Below are 23,818 nucleotides of genomic sequence, written 5' to 3' on the forward strand. Positions count from 1 at the left end.
ATTACTTTTAAACATAGGCTGGGGTTTCTTTTTTCCTTTTAAGAATGACGCTCCATAGACACTTACCCCTGGTGTTTTAAAATTGTAATTTATTCACGAGATTCCGAAAATTGCTATTCATTTGCTATTCATTTGATACATATATACAGGCTCCTAAACTTTCAAAACTTAGCTAAACGCACATTCAATACATATTTTATGTTTTTGTTATATTCTTTGTCCTTTTAAGGACCTGACATTTAAATTAAATATGAAAGCATTCGAGCTACGTAATTATATTCTATTTACTCACTCATACATTCATTCATTGGACAAATATGCGTTGAGCTTCTATTACGTCTGAGGTACTTGGAAACAGGTGAAAACATGTCATCTGCCTTTATGAAGCTCATAGACTAGTGGGAATGCAGTCTTTGAATACATTATTTCAGAGCAGGGAAGCATATAAGCTAGTTTGGATTTCAGAAGTGGCAAGTGAGTTCTAAACTGCAGTGGAGAGATTAGGTGGCCAAGAACAGGTAGAGTGAGTTGTCACGAGCCTCTCGGGAAAGGCTGACATGGAATGACAAATGGACCTCAGGGAGAAAATACCGGAACTGCTCTTTAGATGAATACATAGATCATCAATGACCCTTCCTCAGCCCACACGTTAGATGGCCCCCTGTCACTTGCAGCACTGAGGGTGTCTTGAGGAAGGAGCCCAGGGAGGTGACAATGGCACCTTTGTTAATTTGTCCCCTTTTGGCATATTGTGATGCATTGCTTTTCTGCATGCTTAACTGATTAAATTTACAAAATACTATTTTCTTTTAACTTGTCCTCTAAAAACGGACAAGTAGATTTAAAAGATTCATCTAAAGAAACTTCAGATTTAAAAAAATAATACAAGCACAAGGAAATAAGGAAAAGTAGAGCTGAGGGAGTCTATATTGCAAGGTAAAGCGGTACCCATCTTGTCAGAGTGAGTAAGAAGTCCATTAAAACACTTGCAGAATTAACAAGTAAGGTTTATGGGCTCTCTTCCATAGTCATCAATGACAACCCTCATTTAAGTGCACATTTGTAGATGAACAATGGATAAAATAAATCTTTGTAAATTAGTGGATGGGATTAAGAAATGAATGGCTGGATGTGGTAAGTGAAGCTAACAGTCACTCCTACATTGGGTCCACATATGTCTTTGAGGTTTCTTTGCCAGCTATGACAGCCACTAAATTCAGCGTCAAAATAAATCAAGTCTGGAACCAGACTTGTGAATTGCTGTATCACAGAACATTAAGCACAATTTAAAAAATAAAGTATACTGAATCAACTTTACCTCATTGAAATGCTAACATTTTAATAACAATAAGGAATATATTTTAGTAATAGAATAAAATATTCTTAAGCAATATAAAATGTAAAATCCTATTTAATTATTAAAAACTTGGGGAAATGTTTTTAATGTATGTATAAATAGGACAGTAATACATATATGTTATTGAGAAATATGTACATGTACATATATGTACTTACATGATGAAGTACGTAATCAACGTCCTTTGGAGAGGACTTGGCCAGGAGAGAGTTGATGGAAGCTTACGCTAGTGATAGCCAGGAACAGATGCTTGAAGTATTTAGGCAGCTGAGCAATGGGACGGGCGATTATTCCTTTGAAAATGCACACTGGACCATGTCCATTACCTCTTCCCTATTAAAACCCTTAGAATAAAGAGGAGGGAATCCAAACAAGGCTCCTGTCCTCAAGGGAAAATTCCTGACTCCCAGGCCAGTGCATGCTCCTCTGTTACTCTCACAGAATCACGCTCTCTATTCTTTTCCTCTGAGCACTCCTTTCCCTCTGTAATTTTCACAACTACTGCCAAGATCACCTGAGGAATATTGGCCTCCCACTCTAACTCCAAGCTCCATGAAAGACCAGCAAAATGTCTGGCACTTAGTAAATGTTAATTTGAATAATTAATTAATTTGATGTGAAAAGTAAAGGAAATAGCCAAGATACTCCCCTTTTCCTAGCTCGAGTGGTTGTGCCCCTGGTGGTATTGTTTCCCAAGATGGAGTCTATAGGAGGAGAGGACCCTTTGGGTTGGAGAAAGAAATGATAAGTTCAATCTTGGACGTGTTACATTTGAATGAAAAATTTTGAGCATTTTATTTGAGTGTGTATAAATAACTATATGTGTGTATAAATATATGTGTGTATAAATAACTATAAATACATACAACAGAAGACTATCAGTTTTACATCTCTTGTTAAAATTACCCCCTTTGTGATTATGAAGTAGTTTCATATGCCTAAAATAAAACTGAATAAAGAGTCCTTCAAAAGGGATATTTCGGGGTATTTCCTATTTTAAGAACAATCATTTAGAATAGAAACTTATTTTAGTAAAGCATGTTACTCTACTCAAGTCATGAATAGGACTCTTCCCCCTAAGGATTGTCAGCAGTAAAAAATAAAATAACATAAAATAAAAACAAAAATCAGTCTCTCCTTTTCAAAGCTATCTTTTCTTTTCTTTTTTTTTTTTTTAAAGATTTTATTTATTTATTTGACAGAGAGAGATCACAAGTAGGCAGAGAGGCAGGCAGAGAGAGAGGAAGGGAAGCAGGCTTCCTGCTGAGCAGCGAGCCCGATGCGGGACTCGATCCCAGGATTCTGGGATCATGACCTGAGCCGAAGGCAGCGGCTTAACCCACTGAGCCACCCAGGCGCCCTCAAAGCTATCTTTTCATCAGCAAAGGCAAAAACTGCATTTCCCCCAAGTAAGATTGTTAGCATCCAATAGCACCCGGAGAGCCTCCAACACCTTGAGATGACCCAGCTCTCTTCCGGTCCCGACTGCTCAGGCCATGCATTTCCGATTGTTTTCAGATCTTCCTGCCTTCTGATCTTGTCATTCATTTTCTCATCTTCTTGTCTTTCTTATCTTTCCCTGATGCCTTTCAACCACTTCCCTATCTCCTTCCTCTCTCTCACTCTTGGATGCAGATCCTCTCTCTGGCTCTATTGCCTTTGGACACCCAAACTGATAAAGAAAGAAGGATCACATTGGATCAGGAGAAAAGAACAGTTAGCCCTGTATCCTGTTTCCTAAGTATCTCTAGGGGCTGAGGGACAGTTTATAGTTCAGCCTGGCCACTGGAACAATTTATTTCAATCTGTTATTTATGAATTTATGTCACCCTTGCTTTAAATGAGTACTTGGGGAAAAAATGAATATTTGGAAACATGCTTTTGACCTTTACTTGCCTGATTCCAAAGCCTGCATCCATGTGACATCTTTGTGTATTATTCTTAGGGTACTGATTCTCAGAAGTGACACCAATGAAATCTGAGTTCCTTCTACTGTTTTCCAGTAATAATTGTTTTCCAGTAATAATTTTCCAGTAATAATTTTCATTATTTGTTGAATACTTAAGATATGTTGCGAACTATTTTACGTGTTTATTAACATACAAATTACACTTAATTTTATGAGATAGGTATTATTGTCCATTTTTGTTTTAAGGATGAGGACACTGAGGCACAGAGGCATTAAGTAACTTGCCCAAGGTCACAGAGCTGGTAAACCGTGGCATTGGAATTAGAACTCAATGTGGCCCAGAGCCTGCACTCAGTCATCTAATTTACGTCCTTACAAAAAGTCGTACCAGTTTACGCTGGTACCATTAGTGAGTACAGATGCTATACTGCTTTGGAACACTTCTACTTTTTAATTAATACTTTATTAGGTAGATCCTAAACTTCCCTTTCTCTCCTTAAAGATAAGGTTGAGCGCTGAAATGGGTCTCTAATACCATCTCTCTCCCCATTCCCAGAGAGCCAGAAATGGGAGTAGAGCTGTGGCCTTGATATTCAGTATGAGGTGAGGACAGTGAAGTACTTTGCGCCTCTAACTGTGGTAGAGGTATTCAGCCAGTTAGTACTCTTAAGAGTTAGTACTCTAACTGTCCTCTGTAGATACGGACTCATTTGCCCATCAGATGGGTATCATTACCCCATGTGGCAACAAGCTAGGGAGATAAACTCACAGTTGACATGTACGATGATGCATAAATGTCATGTAAATTAGACATCAAACCATCAGGACTAATAATCAGCCCTGGGTCTTTATCTTGTCACACAGTCACAATACTTCATGAACCTTACTCCCTGCTCCCCTAAGAAATATAAATAAATAAATAAATATATATATATATATATATATATATATATATATATATATATATAAATAACCCTACAAAGCTGACCTGGGCCAAAATCAGAGACAATAGATACTGTTAAAGAGGCCCACTTTGAGATTTTAATTTAAATTCAGTTTAGAGTCAGTGGGGATTGCTGACCTCTGCCAGAACCCATCAATTACAAATCTAATGAGGTTGGGGTGGCTGGATGGCTTAGTCATTAAGCGTCTGCCTTTGGCTCAGGTCAGGATCCCAGGACCCTGGGATCGAGCCCTGCTTCGGACTCCCTGCTTCGCCCCCTTCCACTACCCCTGCTTGTTTTTCCTCTCTTTCTCTCTCTCTGTCAAATAAATAAATAAAATCTTAAGAAAGAAAACCAAGTCCCGTGAGGTACAATGTTTATCTCCGTGCTGGAAGAAGTGACAGTAGGCTCTGTCTGTCCCAGTGCTGCTGAGAAGGGTGAGTTCATACAGTGCTGTGTATCTGTAGAAAGATGGCCAAGACGATGGGGAAATCTTTTAGCTGCAAATTACTTTTTGCTGTGCCTGTTTAACTCCTAGCGCCAAAACACTGTCACCTCTGGATAAGGTTATTCAACGAACAAGAATGGTAAAAATCAGGCAAAGAAATGTGATCACATGAGTCAAAAGAAAAATCAGTCATTTTAAAGACCATCTGTTATTTTAGAGTAGATCCTACAAATAGGAATGAAAACCTGATTTCAGAATAAATAGCTTATCTTCTGACAAGGTAGGTTTTGTTCACAGATGGCTGTACTGCTTCTGTTACAAGGAGAAAATGCACAGGACGCTTATTCTGGATTAACCTCACCAGTTGACTTTCCTATTTTTCATCGTTGTTAAAATTCAGACTATCCCAAAACAGTCCTTTACAGATTAAAAGGAAAAACTACATATTCAGAAGAGAGTATTTATCCTATGACTCACAATTCATCCACAAGAAGTCTGCTAGTAGCAGGGCCAGATGTCTCTGGAAAGTTTTGAAACCCCACGGAGGAAAGCACCGTTGTCTCTGTTAAGTGCGCAGCTCGAGGGGACCCTTACAAGCTGTCCTCCTGGGCAGCACACACGGGAAGTGAGTCCCACCAAAGTGAGGGCAGGATGAAGATGGATTAAGAGCAGATGTGACTTAAGTTCATGCTGAATCCTCTTTGGGGCTCTTTCTCCACAAAGCCAACCAACCCTCCTTGGAACCATACAGAAAGGCCCTGTGGGGCTACCAGAAAAAATCCCAGGTGACCCCAGGTGAATCAGTTCTCCTTTCACAGTACAAATTCCTTCTCCAGCAACACCTTCAGAGCAAACACAGAAATTTTATTTTCTCGGTTTCAACGGGCAGCCCACAGTACAACCTGTGGATGTGTACAGACCACCTTCCATTATGGGAATGTTAGATACTATCGAAAATGCCCTTGGAGCTCACAAACCCAGTACAGAACAAACGGACTCCTGGGACTCTCTGGAAACAAGGGCTGTGGTTCCTACCTGAAGGCAGAGGGGCCTGGGGCCAGTCCTATCCCCTGGCCCTCCAAAAAGGGTTGTTCCCATATGGAGGAACATATCAGGGCCAGAGTCTAAGAATCAGCTTTGGAGTTTGCTGGGGATTCTAGAGCTAGATGAGCCAGTTAGACCTGTGTGAACTTGGGATAATTTCTTCAGTGTCTGAATCGGGGATTAGGATGGTTGGTCTGCACCTCTTAGTAATGTCGTGAGGATTAAATAAGAAACCATCTGTGAAGTGCTTGTCCTGCTGCTTGTGTCTCAGCAAGCACACAGTGAATGAGAGAGTTGTCATCACGCCGCCCTTTGCCTCCATTCGAGACCACAGCAATTGGGTTTAAGTGCTGAGCTACTTGAAAGGAAGTTTCACCTACAAGCAGTCCTGAAGAAAACCACACACTGCAGTGAGCAGGCTCTCGTCCTGAACACTATCTCTTCCCTCCTGCCACCACCCCCCCCCCGCCCCCACCCTGTTCTCCACACAGCAGCAGCCCTTCCTTTCAATTCGCCATGTTGCTGCTTACAATCTCCTTCCAGGTTGTCAACTAAAATCCAGATGAGGGCTGAAGATCCTTCTCAACTCGAGGACCAAGTGTGTCTAGTGGCAAAAGGATGTGCCATCATGGTTAAGACTCAAGCACAGACTTTCAGTTGAGACCTGAACAGGAATCACTGCCTGGCTTCACCTTTCACCGCCTTCTGTCTTAAACGAACTAGGCCAATCAGCCTCTTGGAATGTGCTTTCTTTTTTACATAGAGAGGATAATATGCAACTGAGCAGTTGGAGGGATTAAATGAGACAATATTTATGCGTAAAGTGCCTAGCAGAGTAGCTGGCAAGGAGTAGAAGTTCAAGTCACTGCTCTTGAATCCAATTCAAACAATTCAAGACTGCTAGGTAACTGCAGTCTTTGGGGTGCATAGAAACTAGCAAATAAGTTAATCAAGGGATAAGCTTGAGATCAGATGCTCTCCAAACAAATATTGGTGAGGATACATTTTACCTAATAAGGTAAAGATTTCAACAGCTTTTGGAACTACGCTCAATTTTCCTACCTTGCCTGTTTAGATTTCTCCCCTCTCCTTTTTTTTTTTTTTTTGAAGATTTTATTTATTCATTTGACAGAGAGATACAGAGAGAGAGTGTGCACAAGCAGGGGGAGTGGCAGGCAGAGGGAGAAGCAGGCTCTCCCACTGAGCAAGGAGCCCCATGTGGGACACAATTCTGGGACCTTAGGATCATGACCTGAGCCAAAGGCATACCCTTAAGCAACTAAGCCACCCACGCTTCTCTCAGGTTGCTTTTCTTATTTATCAGAATTATTGTGTCAGGCAAGGTGCACACTACTTAAAATTACTTAAAATTAATAAGCTCCATACTAAATTAGCTTCCTGTAGGAAAGAAGGGGGGAACAGCCAACATTTTGAGGATGTGTAGAATATTCCCATGATGTGAGTACAATTAACCCTCTGTTTTACCAGTGGGGAAAACAGGACAGGGACAAAAGTGAAGCACGTAGGGCAACAGTGTCAGAGACAGAATTTGAATGCAGGTCTGTCCGAGGTAAGCTACCATCATTTCGTCCCCTTCTGTTTGTACAGAATTTTCGATTTCTGAAGTTTATTCAAGAACATACCTTCTAAATAGTGTTCCCAGGAAGCTATTGCTGAACTAATGAAAACCACTTATGGCCATTTGAAGGGATAAGGGATTTTAATTATCAGGGATTTGAAATTTGGTTGTCCTCTCACTTTTCCAGGAGTGGTTAAAAAAACAAAAAACAAAAAAGCGATGGCTATTCCATTCAGTCTGCCCGCTTGAAAAGCTCCAGGTAGATTAATTTTTGAATTATGATTCATCTTCCCTTTCCTGTTTTGATGGAACACGGAGATTGAACGATTCCTGTCAATAAAGAGCTCGCGTTTCCACCCCGCAAATTTGCTCTATAATAACAGCCTAATTGACTGAGGCGCAGGTGGGATTTCCTGACGCCATTTTAAGGAAACACAACTCCCCTGCAAGGAAGCGCCCAGTTAAAAGGGTCTATGCCCGAAACAAAGAGTAAGCAAAAGAAAGGAAAACGGGCCCGGTTGCCCAGTCCCCTGCATCCTGTTCCCTCGCACCCCACTGCCCCCGGATCTGGAGCGCCGATACGCGCCCAGACAGGTGCGCACTCCGACCTCGGCACATCTATGAGGTCGAGTCCCACCCAGTCCCCCAAACAGAGCGCCACAGCACGGATCTCGGGGAAGGCTGGCGAGGTCTGCGGGTGCTGGATCCGGAAGAGGGGAGGCACCTCCCACTGCGGGGTAGGGACAAAGGGTTTTCAAAGGTGCTCGTGCGCCCCGCTCCCCCAGCCACTGCACAACGCCCCCGTCGGTTCCCCCACCAACCCGGGCCTTCTCGGCCTGGTGCCCGGAGGCAACACACCACTGCAGCGCGGCCCGCAGCTCCAGACACCGCCAGCTGTTCGCTGTGCTGTGCGGACCAGCCACTCCCGCGGCCATCCTCGCGCTGCGCCCTTCCCACAATGCAACTCCCCTGGTTCCCTCGGCCCTTCGGCGCTCTGGCGTACCCCGAAATGGGGCCCCATCGCCCAGCCCTCCTCTCCTCCGGCGGCGCCCTCTTCGTCGCTCCCACTTCCATCCCCAAGGGCTCCGGGTCTCCAGCCCCCAACGCAGCCAGGTTCTGGGCCCGCTGCCGGGTCCCCAGGAGGGAGTGGGGCAGGTGTCCAGGCTGCGCGCCGCCTCTGCTCCCGGTGCCACCGTCAGTGCGCCCAGCACACTCACGCCCCGCAAACCCTCCCTCGCCCCTTCCCCGATGCTCAATCTCCGCCAGCCGCGGTCGCTGCATCCTCTAAGAGCTGCAAGAGGGAAGTCGCGAGGCGCGGCCGCCAGCAGAGACACCATGTGACGGGCACCGCTCAGTGACAAGCAGCTTTGGTTAAAGAGCGGGCGCGCGGGAGGGGAGGCGACGGCGCGCGGGACGCGGGACGCGGAGGAATGGCCTGACTTTCCCCTTTAAACCATCACGAGCCATGGATGTGCAAAGGCGACGCGCCCCCCAGTAGGAGAATGACTGCGATTCGAGACCCTCCGTGCCAGAGCGTGTGGATGTAAGTGCGAGGCTGGCGAGCAGAGTGTGGGTGGGGGTTGGCGGTGGGGGGAGATTCTGATGCAATCGGCCCCGAAAGGAGGAGGAGAGCCAGAGAGCGCGGGCTGGGGCGGCCACGCCGCTCCGCCTGAAGGTCGCTGGGAACCTCCGCCCTTCACCTTCCTCGGAAATCCGCCGCCGCGTGTGAACCCTCCCCGCCCAGCCCTCGCTGACGGAGGCCACCTTTCCCCGCCGCGGCAGCCGGACCTTGACACAAAGGACATCACACGGCCGGGGGAATCCCGGAAGGGCGGACACCTGGTCCACTTTTGCCACTTTTCCCTTTATTGCCCAAGGTAAGGCGATTTTGCTTTAACAGGGGGAGCCAAGGGAGCGGCGGCAGGGAGGAAAGGGATGTTTTGGATGCAAGAGGAGGCGGTAACGTACAAGACACCCATGCGGGCGTGGAAGGAAGGAGTTCGCGGTTCTACCCGCAGCCTTCGGATTTTGCTTGTATTAAATACGGGAAAAGTCCAGATCGTCTGTTCTTTCGAGCACACGCGGCAGCGTAAGGGGGCGCAGGGGCCCCTTAATTCACCTTTGCGTGGGCTGTGGCTTACTTTCTGGGTCTGTTTTCATAGCGGTAGAGTGTGGCACGCGATCTGGTTAAATGATACTAGGGTCGGGGACCACGCGGGTCTGGAGGGAGAGTGCAGCGGACGGGAGGGCGCTGCTGCATACCCGAGGAGTGCTCGAATCCGGACATTTGGGGGGAATTTCCTGCGTCCGCAGGGCCCAGAGGAGAGCATGTGATGCCCCCGGGGGTGTGCGTGCGGTGGGCTGGGGCTGGGGTACTGGGCGCCGCGAGGGAACCGAGCCGCCGAGCGCGAGTAAACAGGAGCATGTTTGCAGCCCCTTCCTCGAGCTCTGCCCCCTCTCGCAGCAGCCTAGAGTAGGAGGATGCAGGGGGAAGATTACTAAAGGAAGCTGGCGGTGATTCACTGTCCTTTCCCGCCCTGAAGAGGTGCTTTCCAACAGGAAGAAGGGGAGAAAGAGAAGTGCTGTTCTGAGAGCTGGATTCCGCGGGAGCTGGCGAACAAAAGGCCACCGCTCGCGCGGGGCCCGGGCGCGGACTGCCCTCGGCTCCTCTCCCATTCCCTCCTCCTGTCCCCGGCGCCTCGCTCGCGTCCCTAAACGTGGCCACAAAAGGCCTTTGAACTCGCCGCGTCGGTGCCGGGAGGAAAGCGCTCCTTCGCCCCAGTGCGCGCCCTGGGGCGCCCGCCACCCCCATAATCCACGTCCCTGAGGGTCTGGCTCCTTAGCATCCCCTGGGACCGCGCAGGTTATGGGGCTGCCTGGGTGCTGCTTCCCTGCGAGGTCGCCCGCCCCTGGATTTAGGGTGAACTGTGATCGGAGGATATACAAGAGCATATGGCGGTAAAAGGAATTTCGCGGTTGCAGCCTCACCGCGTTTCGAGATGCCTTTCTCAGGCGGTCTCGGGCTTGAGAAGGTGGTGCTACAGTTGAGAGCCCTTTGTGTCTCTCTCTGCGGCGCGGACCCAGTTTTGATAGCACTGTTTCTGCCCGTGGAAACCTTACTGCCGCCAGGATCACGTACTTTCTCAGACGAAACCATGGTGATCTATGTAGTTAAGAGTGAAAAAGACCCCGGCGCTAAGAAACGGTATTTATGTGTATGTGTACGGGATTTGACATCTCTGCAGTGGAGTTAATTTTTTTAATACAAGGGGGAGGAGAGAATAAGGCTGTGGTTTGCAGACTGCAGAGAGCGGCAAGGCTGTAATTTGTCACCTTGATAGAAGAAACTGTGCAGCAACTCGTGCTTTTTCTGACGTCAGAAGGACAACGGAAATAAAACCTGAGCTAGGTGGCTGGCTGGCCTCATTGTTGAAACGTCTCACGGGGTGGGGGTGGGGGGTACTCCTGAAATCTATGCGAAACAGTCAAGATGAGGCACTGATCCTGGATTTTGCTTGGCCCCAACCTCAAAATGGCTTTACTCTTCCCGGCCACTTCAATTCTCAGCATGTCAGCTTATGTATTTAGGAAACTTGCCTAGTTTGGTTTGAGGTCTTAAAAGCTTGATCAAGTTTATTCACGGCAACCCCCCTTTCCCCAATATTCAATAAATATTTCCTACTGAGGATTTATTATATGTGACTAGATAAAGTTCGTGCTTCCCTTCTCTTGGGGGAAGAGACCGTAAATGCACATATAATGAATTTCAGGTACTTGTTAGCTTAAGGGAGAAATAAAACAAGATCATGTGATGGGGAGGGCACTTGGAATAGATGACCGTCTAGCAGGGCCTGTGTGGGAGGGTGACGTTTGTCCAGAGACTAAGAGGCCAGGCATCTGTCTATTCTAGTCTTGTATTTTTCCTCCCTCTGGATGACACTTGTGGGCAAAAACCAATCTTACTCCTTATTGTTCCCCTAATTCCCTGCACACAGTTACTGTTTAATAAATGCCTCTCAAACTGAGACCTTAGTCGTCTCATTCACTTCTTTATGCGCTGGTGACCATCCCTTCCTTTCTATATCCCATTATCTGTTCCCCTTTCTCCCAAGCGAAGATGCAAGAGGTTTCTTTACCCTGCTTCTCTTTCCCTCTTACCCTCTCCCCACTTCTGAGCAGTTACCAGGCCCTTGCAAATGCCTCTCAAACCTATCTTCTCACCTCTATTCTCACTGCCCAAGTTCAGGTCCCTGTCATCTGTCCTAGACATGGCAAAGCAAGCCATGTGTTGGGATACAAGGATCATGAAAGAGACGTGGAGGTGCCTTGAAGAAACCCGTGCTTCAGGCCAGCACAACACGTGGTGAAGAGTGAAGCAGGGAATTCCTGAGGCGGAACAGCTTTCTGGTTGCTCTCCTTGGGTACCAGGCCCTGCTCCCCTAATTCAGTCTCCACACTTCCATGGGATCTGGATTTCTAAAACTCAGTTTACTTTTTTTTTTTTTTTTTTTTTTAAGTGACTTTGCTTCTAAAAACCTTGAGGGAGTTCCCATGGCCTAAAGTTAAAGTCTCGATTCCTTAGTCAGGCCCTGAGGACCCTCCACAGTCCGACGCCTCATCTCTTTCCATCTTTCTCACAGTTCACTCCGTGCTCTCCCTGTGGTTTTTCTGCTTCAGCATGGGCGTTGATTCTGGACTAGAATGCCTGCTGTTATCCTGTGTATTTGGGAAGGCCTAGCCCAAATGCCTTTTTTCTTCCCTTTCAAATCACTGTTCACTGATCATCTCTCAGCATTTTCATAAAGATATATCTTTTACTTTTTGCACTTTTATCACTCTAGGTGATGGAGGGCAGGAGATGAGGACACACAGACTTTGAGTCAAAAGTAAATACTGGGTTTCAACTTACCAGCCCAGGGACATTGGGCAAATTGTTTAGCACCTCCAAACCTTAGTGGGTTGTTTTTTGCTTTTTGTGGGGTTTTCTGTTTGTTTGTTTTGTTTTGTTTTTATTTTTTTAAGAGTTTATTTATTTACTTGAGAGAGAGAGTGCTGGGAGAAGGGCAGAAGAGGGAAAGAGTCAAAGGGAAGAGGTGGAGGGGGAGGAAGAGAGAATCCTCAAGCAGACTCCCAGCTGAGTTTGGAACCTGACATGGGGCTTGATCTCAGGACCCTGAGACCATGCTCTGAGCTGAAATCAAGAGTCAGCTGCTCAACTGACTGAGCCACCCAGGTGGCTACCTTTGTTTTCCCCCCTTTATGTTTTCATTTGTTAAATGGGAATGAAGATAATGATGATGGTGGTTATAGTTGTATCCATCTTACTGAGTTATCCTGAAGATTTAATTCAGATAATGGGTGCCAAGCCCTTGGCACCATGGTAGCACTCCATATGTCTTGAATTAAAAGGGACTTCAGGTATCTCAGCTATCAGAGGTGGTGGGAAAGTTGATCAGTAATATTCCCCTTACCTCCAATATTCTGTGCATATTTAATCACTTAAAACACTTTTCTGAAAATAATATCTTAATGGAAACTATGAAGGTGGTGTGGGTGTGGGGGAAGGATGTGTGCAGAAGTAAGCACTTTCAAAATCACATCACAGACTTCAGAAAAAGACACCTTGGACCACTGACCCTAAACCGCGTCTTTTAAAAACAGTTACACTCATTTCTGAAATTTGATCACATAGTCATTGGTTTTCTAGTGCCCATCTCTGTGTTAGGGTTACTCAATAACAGTAATAATTCAGTGATCGGGATGGCCCCTTTGCCAGAACCAGGCTTACAATCAAGGAACTCTGCCTCAGTTCCAATGCGTCTTTGCCAGTAATTTGCCAATAATTAGCTGGGGGCACTTGTGCAAATCATATCACATTTTTATGCCTCGTTTTCTCATCTGTCCATTGCTAATAAATAGTGTCCAAGCTCACAGAGTGAGCTCACACACACAGAGCTCACACCCACACAGAGTTGTGAAGACACAATGAGAACAGAGCTGAGGAAGCCCTTGCACAAGTTAAAAGAAGCACTTGAGATGATAATCATTTGGAGTTCAATGTGTTGCTAATCCACAGGTGTACGGGACGAGTTTAGATTAGTGATCCTCAATTCTGCCTTCGCATTAGATCCACTTGGGGTCTTTAATTTTTTTTTTAAGGATTTATTTATTAGTGGGAGAGAGAGAGAGAGAATGAGAGTGCTCAGAAGCAAGTGGGGGGAAGGGCAGAGGGTGAGAATCCAGGCAGGCTCCCTGCTAAGCCTAGATCCCATGATCCTTGAGATCACAACCTGAGCCGAAAACATGAGCTGGACGCTCAGCCACTGAGCCACCCAGGTGCCTCCCCGACTCACTTGAAGTCTTTTAAAAGCTACCAATGCCCAGACTCCATTTCCAGATCTTCAGATGTAGTCAGCCTGGGATGGAGCTCAGACTTGCGAATATTTTTTAAAAAACACCCAGGATGATTCTAATTACAGTGGCTTAGATTTTAAAGCAAACAAAACAAAGTCAGAATTTAAATGAAGCGCTCCATATGTTGTTTGATATAAAGTCTAAGTTCTGCCGAACTGTGAGCTTGACTGACTTTTCCCCTGATTTGACTGAACCAACCCATTGTTGACTTCATGGATGCACAGCCTCAGGTTACAATTCACGGTGTGAGTGTTCCCAGCTGTACAGTCCTGCCCAGTGATACAGCCGGGGCCACATGAAGATTTAATGTGTGGATCTCAGTTTCCATCTTTTAGGAGTGATGAAGAGGATTGGAAAAAAAAGAAGCAATGGAAAGGAAAAGGAAAGGGATAGGCTCCGACCCAGGTGTGGGAGGAAGAGGCTGAGTAGGAGAGACAGGACAGACCAGAGGAAAAGCTGTCTTTGATTTCTGGAACTCATTTATTGAGGCTGCACACTGGTGGCTAGAAAGCCAAATAAAGCCTGTGGGTACATTTTGTGTGACCTACACTTTCCTTTAAAACTGTTTGAAATTAGTTGTCAATATCTAAACATCAGATCCTCACTTAAAATTGGATTTCTGGCATTTATTTATTTTTAAGATTTTATTTATGTATTTGAGAGAGAGCAATAGCATCAGAGATAGCAAGAGAGAGCACAAGTGGGGAGGAAAGGAAGAAGCAGGCTCCGGGCTGAGCAAGGAGCCCAGTGCGGGAGGTTGGGATCGTGACCTTGATCAAAAGGCAGACGCTTAACTGACTGAGTCACTCAGGCACCCTGATTTCTGGCATTTCTTGAAAAAAAATCAAAAGGTCTGTCCTATTCCTACTGAAATAGGTGGGATACGTGTTCTCCAGGTTCTTACGCCCAGTCTACCTTGCTCATTTGTCACATGTACGTGGGCTGTGGTTGTATTTGCAATCTATCCATAGACCTTAGTACTAACACATTCGAATCCCCTGGAGAGCATTTAAACTATCCATGCTTGATCCCACCCTAGACCAATTAAATCAGAAACTGCTGTGTTTTAGGTTATTTTGTTTTAAACTCTCTGGGTGATTCCTCTGTCTCTGTCTAGAACTGAGGACTTCCAGCTGAGTTCACCTATTCAGAAGATTTGCCCACAAGCTCATTTCTTATCTCTGAAAGCGATCCATTAAGAAACACTCGATAGGATCATAAATTCAGAGGGTTTTAAAACTGGAGATCTTGGAGAGAACATTGGTCAATCAGAACTTCCTGTCTTAAGGTGAGAAAACAGGCCTAGAGGGAAGAAAAAATTGTCCAAGGATTATTACATCATTTGGTATTGGGGCATAGTGTATTTTATGATGTTTTCTATTTTCACGCGAAGGTGTATTTGTACTTTTTTAGTGTAAATGATCTTTTTGTTTTACATGCACCATTTTGTGATGCTTTAAAATTCTCATTATTTCTATTCTTTCTTGAATATTTTGTTGGGAACTACCTGTCATAGCTTGGATAAGCCTTAAAAACAAAGACAATCCTATCCAGTGTTTTAGTTCTTGATCAAAAACATCATTAGAGCAAAAACATACATGTGCCAAGAAGGAATTTTCTCAGAGGCTGAACTGTTCCAGGCTGTTTCAACGCCGTGTTTTTAGTAGTTATTTAAATCTATGAATTTTCAGTTAATGAGGAAGATTTTTAGTTTTGTGGTACCCACACTGCTCAAATACATTCACTGTTCTCATTTATTTAAGCATCATGGGGATTTTTTTTTTTTTTTTAATGTAATAGGCAGTTTGTCCCATATCCAAAGTTACAGATTGACTTTGTTAACTTCTGGAGTTTATCAGTATTTTCTTAGAGAAATCAGAGTTGTCTCAAAACATCTGAATATGGATAGGTTAATTCCCAGATATCATAGGCTGGCCACATTGATAACGGACATTTAAAAGACCACATAGGGGGCGCCTGGGTGGCTCAGTGGGTTAAGCCGCTGCCTTCAGCTCAGGTCATGATCTCAGGGTCCTGGGATAGAGCCCCGCATCTGGCTCTCTGCTCAGCAGGGAGCCTGCTTCCCTCTCTCTCTCTCTCTCTCTCTCTGACTGCCTCTCTGTCTACTTGTGATGATCTCTCTGTCAAATAAATAAATAAATAATCTTAAAAAAATAAATAAAAATAAAAGACCACATAGGAACTGGAAGAGAAGAATAATTCTGGAGCGATGGGTGCAGGTGTTGGGAGACTGTGAACAAGGTAGGATGCAGGGCTCCTCCTGTCCCAGGAAGTGAGCGGCTCATTCCCTGGCGAGCTTCCTTGACAGGGGGCTTCTCTCCCTTGGTACTGCTGACATTTGCAGCCAGACAACTATTGTGGACTGCCATCCTGTACATTGTATAACATTTCCCAGCATGCCCTGACCTCTCTCCCCTAGGAATCTGCAGCATCCCCTCACTTGTGACGGTCAGAAATGTCTTCGGACATTGCCAGAATTGTCCCCAGTAGAGAACCACTGCCTTAATTAATTCCACTTTCTCTGGACCTTTAGAAATCATGCCAAGAATTCCTAAACATTCCAAGCATAGTGACTGTGATGTTCATGATAAATACTTTCCGTTTATATAGTAATTTACAGTTTTAAATGTATTTCCGCACAATTCTCACATGCCCAGATTAAATGTAAAAGGAAGTAAGTGGCAGACTTCATGAAACCAGGAGGTGAAGCTATTCATGTTACTTCCTTTATCTTCCCGATTCTATTTTGTTTTACTGAGAAAGTGTGTTTGTGAGGATCATTAATATATTGTCTGCAGACAGATGATCATAGCTTGTTTTTTAAATTTAGTTGTCGTTATTATTGTTAACGTATTTGCTACTACCATGTGCTAGGGAGCTACGCAGTCTATGACCCCTGTTTTCAAGGAGCTGAAATTCTAATTACGGAGGATGATACGTACACATGAAGACTATCAACATATGTAAGAACCCTTGTATAAGCCAATGAGTAATCTATACAAAAATGCTTAAAGAATCCATGACAGGTAAATAATCAATCATGGGTTGCTCATTAAAGAAAGATATCACAGGGCGCCTGGGTGGCTCAGTGGGTTAAGCCGCTGCCTTCGGCTCAGCTCGTGATCTCAGGGGCCTGGGATCGAGTCCCGCATCGGGTTCTCTGCTCGGCAGAGATCCTGCTTCCCTCTCTCTCTCTCTCTGCCTGCCTCTCCATCTACTTGTGATCTCTCTCTGTCAAATAAATAAATAAAATCTTTAAAAAAAAAAAAAAAAGAAAGATATCACAGAGAAGGTTGGTTTGAAATTTAAAAAAAAAAAGCATGAAGACAAATAAGCTGGGCTTTGAGAGAAATGTACTCTAATAAAAATGGGCTTCACGGGGTGCCTGGGCGGCTTAGTGGGTTAAGCCTCTGCCTTTGGCTCAGGTCATGATCTCAGAGTCCTGGGATCGAGCCCCGCATCGGGCTCTTTGCTCAAGCAGGGAGCCTGCTTCCTCCTCTCTCTCTGCCTGCCTCTCTGCCTACTTGTAATCTCTGTCTGTCAATTAAATAAATAAAAATCTTAAAAAAAAAAAGAAAAGAAATGGGCTTCACAGGAAGGGGGAGGAGAGCATGTTCAGGGCCAAAGGAATGGTGTGAACAAAGCAGAAAACTGTGTTAAGACTAGATCTATTGAGGGAATGGAAGGTTCAGGAGAATGTCATTGGAGAGAAAATTAAAGAGCTAGTTACGAGCAATCTGGGATTGTGTTGTAAGGTTCCAGAGATTAGACTTCATGCTGTAGACTTTGGGAAATTATGATTGGCAAGAAGAGAAGAGGGATGGGCCAGACATGTATTTTCAGGAACAACCTGACTCTGTAGTGGGGAGAGGGCAGGGTCAGCAGGTAGCATGGAGGAAAGCCAGTTAGGATTGTGGGTGGGGAGGGATGAGGGGCAGGGAGGGGACATATGAAAGAATGTTGATGGAGCATGGTGACTGATTAGATAGTAAACAGCATTAAAGCCCATACCCGGGCCCCAAGTCTGAGTGATGAGGAGAACAAACATTATCTTTAACAGGAATAGCAAAGCTGATGTGTGAGGTCAGCGATGTGTTCTACTAGGCATGTGGAGTTTGAGGTAATGGCAAACATCCGCGTGAAGAAGTCCAGCGGGCCCCTGGCGTCTAAAAAGAATTCGTGGAAATTTTTCTGAGCTGGAAGGAACCTGAGAGATCCTCTCTCCCTCCAGCCTTCTCATTTTACAGATGAAGAAACATGTGACATGTTAAGTGACTTGATCTTTATCAAGTAGTATTTATGAGGGAGATCCTATTTCATAATGCAGAGGAATGCCAGTTTTATGAAATGAAAAAGACTGGGGAAAAAGTCTGAAAGATGCCTTTGTGGGATGGAACCTGACACTCCAGGCTTGAAACCTTAAAAAAGAAAGAATTTGGAGTGTGTGCTAGAAGGAGGAACCCCTACCCTCCAGGCGGGAGAAGGAAGTTAGCCTAGAGGCAGTGCTTAGAAGCAAGCGGTGGGGAGGGGGGCGAGGTCAGGAAGCCATGCTCCCTGCCTGCCGCAGTTGGAGAAAATGAGAACTGAGAAAGGGCCACCTGCCTTGACCGGAAGTGATAGCAGTAGTAGCAAGTATCGTCCCAAGTAGTATGAGGCACTGTTGCAGGTGCTGCCCGTGGAGTCGAGCATGGACTCTTGATAATGACTGTTTGAGGTGGGTATTCTTCATCTCCAGTTTACAGATTCAGAAACTGAGGCAAAGCGACATTAACCTACTTGCCTGGGGTCAACAGCTCCTGAATGGTGGAGCCGGAATTTGCCAGTTGAGCATGGTTTCAGGGGAGTGATGAAGACGGGAGCAAGTTGTTCAGGTTGTTGGCAGTAAAAGGCTGGTGGGGGCTGGTATTTCAAGGTTACAGACAAGTCACTTTCCAGATATGGAGCTGAGAGTGGTTGGCGGAGGGCAGGGGAGCGCGTGGAGAGGAAGTGGTGATACAAAGTGCTAGCAGAGTTGTGACTTGCATTTGGTTAAGCCAGTCAGAGTCTTGAAGAAGAGAGAAAATGTCTTTACTTTGAGATTGCTTACAGACTCCTAGGCTTTTCACAACCAAAGGCCACTTTTATTATTCCCCACCTCCCAAAGATCATTTTCAAAGATTTTGAGTATCAATTTTAAGCTTTTTAAAAAGTTTTTATTTAGGGGTGCCTGGGTGGCTCAGCAGGTTAAGGCCTCTGCCTTCACCTCAGGTTATGATCCCGGGATCCTGGGATCGAGCCCTGCATCGAGCTCTCTGTTCGGCAGGGAGCCTCCTTTCCCCTCTCTCTCTCTGCCTGCCTCTCTGCCTACTCGTGATCTCTGTCTGTCAAATAAATAAATAAAATCTTTAAAAAAAAAAATAATAAAAAGTTTTTATTTAAATTCAATTTAGTTAACATATGGTGTATTATTAGTTTCAGAGGTAGAATTTAGTGATTCATCAGTTGCGTACAACACCCAGTGCTTATTACCTCAAGTGCTCTCCTAAATGCCCATCACCCAGTTACCTCATCCCCCATCACCTTCCCCTCCAGCAACCCTCAGCTTGTTTCCTGTAGTTAAGAATCTCTTATGGTTTGTCTCTCTCTCTTTTCATCTTACTTTATTTCTTTTTCCTGCCTCCATGTTCATCTGTTTCATTTCTTAAATTCCACATATGAGTGAAATCATATGATATTTATTGTTCTCTGACTAACTTATTTCGCTTAGCATAATACCTTCTAGTTCCATCCATGCTGTTGCAGATGGCATGATTTCACTCTTTTTGATGGCCGAGTAATATTCCATTGTAGATCTACACCACATCTTCTTTATCCCTTCATCTGTTGATGGACATCATCTGGGCTCTTTCCATAGTTTGGCTATTGTGGACATTGCTGCTATAAACACTGGGGTGCATGTGCCCCTTCAAATCACTGTCTTTGTATCCTTCAGATAAATAGCTAGTGGGAGAGTTGCTGGGTCGTAGGGTAGGATATAGCAATACAGGGCTTTCTCAAGAAAGAAGTCTTTTTTTTTTTTTTTTTTTTTTTTTTTTTTTTTTTTTTTTTTTTTCAAGAAAGAAGTCTTAAATACACAACTTAACCTTTCACCTAAAGGAGCTGGAACAAGAACAGCAAATAAATCCCAAGTCCAGAAGGAGAAGAGAAATAATATAGATTAGAGTGGAAATCAATGATACAGAAATTAAAACAAAACAAAACACAGTAGAACAGGTCAACAAATCTAGGAGCTGGTTCTTTGAAAGAATTAATACGATCAATAACCCCTTCACCAGACGTATCAAAAAGAAAAGAGAAATAACCCACATAAATAAAATCATTAATGAAAGAGGAGAGTTCACAACAAACACTGCACAAATACAAGCAATTATAAGAGAATATTATGAACAATTTTATGCCAACAAATTAGACAATCTGGGAGAAATGGATGCATTCCTAGATACGTATGAACTACCAAAAGTGAAGCAGGATGAAATAGAAAACCTGAACAGACCTATAACCAGCAAAGAAATTGAAACAGGAATCAAAAATCTCTCAACAAACGAGTCCAGGACCAGATGGCCTCCCAGTGGAATTCTACCAAACATTTAAAGAAGAATGAATACTTCTTCTGAAGCTGTTTCAAAAAATAGAAATGGAAGGAAAACTTTCAAACTCATTTTATGAGGCCACCATTACCTTGATCCCAAAACCAGACAAAGACCCCACCAAAAAGGAGAGCTATAGACCAATATCCCTGATGAACATGGATGCCAAAATTCTCACCAAGATACTAGCTAATAGGATCCAGCAGTTCATTTTTAAAAAAATATTATTTATTTATTTATTTGACAGACAGAGATCACAAGTAGGCAGAGAGGCAGGCACAGAGAGAGGAAGGGAAGCAGGTTCCCCGCTGAGCAGAGAGCCCGATGTGGGGCTCGATCCCAGGACCCTGAGATCATGACCTGAGCCGAAGGCAGAGGCTTTAACCCACTGAGCAACCCAGGCGCCCCGATCCTGCAGTTCATTAAAAGGATCATTCACCATGACCAAATGGGATTTATTCCTGGGCCACAAGGGTTCTTCAACATCTGCAAATCAATCAATGTGATATACCATGTTAAAAAAAAAAAAAAAAGTACAGGAACTATACGGTCTTCTCAATAGATGCAGAAAAAGCATTTGACAAAATACAGCATCCTTTCTTGATTAAAAACTCTCTGCAGTGTAGGGATAGAGGGAACATACCTCAATATCATAAAAGCTATATGTGAAAACCCCACAGGGAATATCATCCTTAATGAGGAAGTACTGAGAGCTTTTCCCCTAAGGTCAGGAACACAGCAGGGATGTCCACTACCACCACTGTTGTTCAACACAGTACTGGAAATCTTGGGCTCAGCAATCAGACAACAAAAAGAAATAAAAGGCATCCAAAATGGCAAAGAAGTCAAACTTTCACTCTTTGCAGAAAACATGTTGCTTTATGTAGAAAACCCAAAAGATTCCACCCAAAACCTGATGCAAAACTGATAGCGGAATTCAGCAAAGTCGCATGATATAAAATCAATGCACAGAAGTCAGTTGCGTTTCTATACACTAGGATTTGTTTTAGTTGAAGTGTAATTTATATGTGATGCAATATCCAGATTGTAAGTATACTGTTTAATGAGTGTTGACTACAACTTTAATATATTAATTTATTTCCAGTTTTTATTACTGAAAGAAATACAAAATTGCTGGTCAGAATTTAGGATCATCACAGCAAGGTAATGCAATCTAGCCTAACGCAAGGATACCTGACATTTTAGTCAACTTGTTTGGCTTGTTTGAGGCCTTTTGAGATACAGAAAGCAGCTCATGGATTCATGTTATCCAAGGACCTCAGATGGGCAAACTGCCTTAGACTTGAGAAGAGATGGCAGGAAGAATAGGACCATCATTGGCCTTAGGCCTAATGCTTTCTCAAAACTACTGACCTAGCTAGTGGAGCTAGGAAAGGTTTAATCTTACTAGTTTCACAGAATAAAAAATTCATAACAATTTTTAAATTAAGTGTGTGTGACTGGATATGAAGGCATTATTTTTTTTAGGTTGATAATGATCTGAAGTATTGTTTTATAAAAGTTTTTTTTTCAGAGATAAGTGCTGAAATATTTACAGATGAGAGGATATCTCGGATCTGCTTTAGAATAATTCTCTGTGATGGTGGGGGTTAAACTTCAACAAGACTAGCCTGAATTGATAATTGTTGAAGTTGGTTCATGGGGACTCATTATTCAGTTCTGTCTACTTGCATGTATGTTTAAAAGTCCCCATAATAAAAAATTTAAAAGGGGGGGAATAAAATTATGAATATCAGTTAGGGTTTAGTTGCATGTAGCAGAGATCTTTCTACGTATGTTAAGTGAAAGGGATTTAATACAGGCAATTAAGTGCCTATAAAATTGTCAGAAGAGATGGCAGGACAGGCCCTAGGCTGGGTCTCTTGGAATAATTACTGGAATACCACCTCTTAAAACTAGTCTGGAGGGGAACCGCTCCTTGTGCCTCCATCCGGAAGCCAGGGAACCAGGAAGCCAGTTTCTCACTGTCTCAGCTGCATGATGCGGAAACACACCTCGGGACCTAAATCTGCTGATCAGGAATCCAGAGCCTCAATTGCTGGTTCCAGAGCCATCTGCACCTGCTAGAACTGCATCAGCATCATGGAAGCCTTGCCCCACCCCCCCACCTTGCTCTCTGATTGGTGGGATCCAAATATACCTAGAACCCCATCTGCAAAAGATTGTGGGAAATGTAGCTCTCAACTTTCCATCATTACAGAACTGGACTAAAAGGAGTAGGAACAAATACCGAGCAGGCCAATCCACTCTGAAGTATATTAGCAATTGAGACTGTATTTATCCCCAAAAGTGATTTTTGACGTGGCTTAAGTGACAATATATTCTTTGGTTTGTCTTTCCCTCTCTAGTATTTTATTTTATTTTTATTTTTTTATATATATATTTTTTAAGATTTTTTTTTTATTTATTAATTTGACAGAGATTAAAGGTAGGCAGAGAGGCAGCGAGAGAGAGAGGGGGAAGCAGGCTCCCCGCCGAGCAGAGAGCCCAATGCGGGGCTCGATCCCAGGACCCTGAGATCATGACCTGAGCCGAAGGCAGAGGCTTTAACCCACTGAGCCACCCAGGCGCCCCTATATATATATTTTTTTAAGTAGGTTTCACACCCAGCGTGGAGCCCAGTGTAGAACTCAGTGTGGGGCTTGAACTCACGACCCTGAGATCAAGACCTGAGCTGAGGTCAAGAGTTGGATACCCAAGCGTGCCCTGCTGCAGTCTTTTAATCAGAATTTACCAAAGCTGTAAACCTTCCACTACTCAAGAACATGTACCTTGCTCCCTCTGCTCTAATGAGGTTCATCTGAATGGTCATGCAAGGCTGTTCTATGTACATTTGGCCAGTGCTATTCCCAGTACAAGTTATGTCTTCCCAATCCACTGGTCTAAATCCACCTGGTTTTAGACATAGTTCAAGTCCTAACTTTGTAAAATCTTAGCTCATTGCTCCAGGCCCCCTCTTTTTCCCCTTCCTTCCTGCCTGCTTGCCTTCCTGACTTCTGTACATCCGTATCCGTGTATACCTCCGAAATCTTTCTGGATTTACTCTTTGTTCTGCCATATAGTTGGGTCTCTATCATGCAGATATTTGTCTTTCTTGCTTAAATAGGGTACAAGTAATGTAAGCCTAGACAAGGTTCTCTGTGTATCTTCTTCTCTGATACATAACACCATGAAGAGTAGAGACTTAGGTCTTTTACGTTGGTACTCTTGGTAAAATGTACCAGTCAGCATACTGAGATAATGCTTGCTTAAGAGTACCTCACAAGATTGTGGTAAAGGACCAAAGATGTTCTGTGCTGATTAAACTTTAATTTGTAACCCATTATAAATGTTGAGAGAGTGTAATTATGATTGAGCTAACATCAAGATCCTCACAAAGTGACCCTGTTAGGCCTTTTCATTAATTGTATTGTCTTTAATCGCCTCTGTATTTCAGTGAAGGTGTCATTCTTTGC

General features: G+C 44.1%; 1 protein-coding gene across 1 annotated transcript in view; it reads left to right on the forward strand.

Moving 5' to 3' along the window:
- Positions 1-8,847: 8,847 nt before the first annotated feature.
- Positions 8,848-23,818, forward strand: part of SLC38A1 (solute carrier family 38 member 1) — a 70,570-nt gene continuing 55,599 nt past the window's right edge. Inside the window, exon 1 of the mRNA XM_047743001.1 lies at positions 8,848-9,158. The gene's annotated coding sequence lies outside the window, so the exon portion shown is untranslated. The remainder of the gene's footprint in view (positions 9,159-23,818) is intronic.

This window comes from Lutra lutra, chromosome 8 (assembly GCF_902655055.1).
Source record: "Lutra lutra chromosome 8, mLutLut1.2, whole genome shotgun sequence".
Lineage (NCBI taxonomy): Eukaryota > Metazoa > Chordata > Mammalia > Carnivora > Mustelidae > Lutra > Lutra lutra.